The following is a 4,115-nucleotide window of genomic DNA, read 5'->3' on the forward strand; positions in this document are numbered from 1 at the left end:
ACGGGGGCTGTACTCAAAACTCAGTTATTTAGGTAGGAACTCCTTCCAATTGTATCTCATACAACTTTCAAATCATTTGAGTGAATAACTCCTTACTCTAATCTATCATATAGATGTTCCCAAACATTGTTTCTAAATTTATTTTAATCTTATTAAAATTAATTTAGTTAAGTTAAACCCAAAAGAATAACACTTGGGTAAATTGGATTACCGCACCGCAACTTACTAGTATAGAAAGTGCACCTCGCGGAGGCGAAACCTACACATTTCGATATTAGTCTTGAAGGGTGTTAAACTTTTGGAAAGCATTAAACTTAATATTTTGAATTGAAGGATTTTTATTAAGTTTGATCTCACCTCACCACGGCTTATATATCATATATATTCGCACTCCAATCATAACATGCATAACGATTATACAATAATAAAAGTGACATGATTATGGCCATCCTAACGCTATGACTCTCTCAAGCCAATGAGAGAATCTAAACTAATCCTAGAAACGACCTTGCTTCTCCAAGCTTGACCTCCAGGACTATCCTAACGTCATGAGCCCTATTACTTCTTTGTATTCTATTTACATTACATATGAAAGAAAACTCGTTTTACATACGAGGGAGTGGATGAGAAGAGAATGTACAATAGAGATATAAGAGAGAGGCACGACACGCAGGCCGTATTTCAAAATCCAAAAGAAATAAAATAAAAGGACTAAGGCCATAATCATTCACATGATAATAATAACAAACACACTTTTATTATTATTAATTATACCTTATAATTAAATAAATTAAATTAAAATTTGACATATGATCACACTACGCAGATTAGCTGGGGGTTTAATTGAGTACCAAAATATATTATATTAAGTACAAAAATATATTATATTAAGTACAAAAATATCTCATATTATGTACCAAAATATATTTTATTGAGTACCAAAATATATTTTATTATGTACCAAAATATATTTCAGATCAAGTACTAAAATATATTAGATTGCATACCAAAATATCTCAGATTGTGTTCCAAAATATTCTAGATTGCGTATCAACACTTGACACGTTTATGAACACCCAAATCGTTTCGGCAAATATTATGATCAAATCCAAAAGATCATATATGATATTGAAACTCTTTCAAATCATGATTCTTTTAAATTATAAGCAAATCAAGTTAAAGTCATGCAAATCGATTAAATAATTTCAAAAGATCATATACGACATTGAAACTATTTCAAATCATGATTTTTTAAATTAACTATCAATTTAGGATCGTTTATTACCTTTCAAACAACTTTTGAAAAACAATCCAAAAGGTAGAACTTTTTATTTACTTAATTATATTAATATTGACACTCAATAATTATTATAATTAAATCTACTTTATTTAGGCAATCAATTTGTTTCCAAAACAAATTACAGGGCTAAAATTAAGCAAATATTTTATTACCAAATTCAAAAATCATATCTGATATTGAAACTCTTTCAAAATCATGATCTTTTAAATTTACTACCTTTCTCCAATTAAATAAATTAATTAAACATAAATATTTTCAAGGATTGTTTGTTTAGCATGAACAACCGGATCTATGATGCTTCACCAGATTCGGATATTGAAGCTCACTCTCACGAATTGTTCAAATTCACAACAATCTCTTTGAAAACAATTGATCGAATGATACAACCATAATAATACAACACTTGTATAGTTAGGTATCCTAATACAACAATCAAACATCAATAGTTTTAACAATTGTTTGTTCAGTATGGACAACCGGATCTTTGATGCTTCACCAGAATCGGTATTCGAAGCTCAATCTCACGAGTTGACTACAAATTCACAATCAATTATATAAAACCTATTGAACGAATGATATCATCAATATATCACATATAATGATGTTGTATTAAAATCATATATCACATATATGATATTGATCAATCAATTTTAATTAATATTTAAATTTAAATAATAAAATATTAACACTTAATATTCTATTTTATTAACGGATTTGCATTCCAAATTAATTCCTTATAGAATATCAAAATATTAGCAAATCAAATATTTGCGAAAATATTATTATCTCTTAAAACAATTTTAAAAGACAATCTAATTTGATTTGTTTCCAATCATGTTCCCGTCGATATGTATAATCGATATGTCGATACTTCACCAGAAACGGTTTCTGAAACATCAAACAAATCGAAAAGCCATGCACAGAAAACATGATACGATGTCAATTTTAATTCTCTTTATTATTTAATTCTGATTCAAAATGTTTAATCATATTAAAACATAAAGCAGTAACAAAGCAATCTGATTCATGGTTTCGTAATTGGCTCTGATACCACTGAAGGAAAATCGAATAGAAGAATGGAGTAGAAGCAGCGGAAAAATTTCGATTTTCATTCCTTGGATCATTACGAAATTCAAACATGAATCAGTGATTTGATTGTTACCTTGAACTGTGGAATCTGAAAGCTGGAACTGGAAACTGGAATCTTGATCACAGCCAAGCAAGCAGCAAGCAGCAAAGCCTCTAGCAAGTCCACACGAACAGTGCTCCTCCAAAACTCGGTGCTAGCCAATGAATTGGAAGTGCAGAGAAGAAAGGGGTTGCTTCAAAATCTGTAACCAAAAACTTCAGCACCAGAGTTCTATTTATAGAACTTCTAGTGTGCTCTGCAAGTCATAAGTCACTATTGGGCTTCAGTAAGCCCAACAACGAGTTTAGTAATTTTGCTAACTAATTAGCGTTATTTACTAAACGCACCCCTTATATAAGTCATACTTATATATTTCTCTTTTGACTGTTCTTTGTGTGTGACCCTATAGGTTCTAGTCACGTTGGCAATAATATTAAATCTAATATTTAATATTATAAACAATGAGCGGTATCTAGCAACACATCATTGCTACCCAAGTGACAAGAATGTCAAGTGATCTGACGAAACCTTTCCATGATAATACTCATGTGTACACTTACTCGTTTGTCTCGATATCTTTATTGATCCCAAGGCATAGATATTGTCACCCTTGTATAGATCAATATTTATATTCCTTGATTCCGAAATATACTGAATAACGAATAAGTCCAATATCTTATATTGACTTAGTTCGGCATGGCCATGCAGTTTTACAGTCATATTTCATCAAGAGGCCTAAAGATATATCTCCCGTTTATGAGGAGGGACAAATCCCATCTAGGACACTCATGTCCCTCAGCATGCTTCATCAAGTACCCATCAACCAACGTTATGGTTATCCTTTTACAGACAACGTTAGAATGGCAACAAAGCACTTGAGTCCACATCTAGGGATCATAGTGGTTTCAGGTCTAAGAGCGATATACACTATTATCATTGTGAGTATATCTTATGACAATTACATAACTTACTATGTAGTATTCTCACGGTGGGTCAATCCAATATAAATATTACTCCTAATATTTATATCTATGTGAAGACTTGATAACTCTTTATCCATGATCTGTGAGATGTGATCATCAGTCTACCCACATAATAGTCCCTATGCTTTAATGATATCCCACTTCTCAATAAAGCTTGACTACGGATACTTTTAGAATAGTTTCCTTATGTTTAACGGGGTCTCACAATTAAGTTATACTTAATGTTCCATTAAACGGACTAACTATTCTAGGGACTTTATTATTTTGAAACAAAACAAAATCAATAAAGAAACGCCTTATAATTTATATTTTCACAATATATATATTTATATCAATATCATGATACAAAGCCAAACCCAATCAATTTTGATTGGATATCAGGGCTTACTCCAACAGGGAGAATGCAAGCTGGGTGACAACTCTTGTTATACTTGTGGTCAAACAGGACATTATATGTCAAATTGTCCGAATAAACTCTTTTGCTCTTCCTTCTCTCTAGAATTGTTACCACTACTCTTCACCAAACTTGATTCTTCACTCCAATCTTCTCTTAATCCTTCACTAAGTTAGAGACTAAGCAAGAATAGAGATATACCAAGGTGTTGGTAAGAAAGTTGGAAGCAAGCTTCTCCAAAATAGACTTCTCTTATCTAGAGAAATCCTTCCTAGAGTTTTGTTGTCAAGAGCTAGAGTCTTGAGCTTA

This window comes from Medicago sativa, chromosome 3, assembly GCF_051527215.1.
Source record: "Medicago sativa cultivar Bolivia chromosome 3, Bolivia_mono, whole genome shotgun sequence".
Taxonomy (NCBI): domain Eukaryota; kingdom Viridiplantae; phylum Streptophyta; class Magnoliopsida; order Fabales; family Fabaceae; genus Medicago; species Medicago sativa.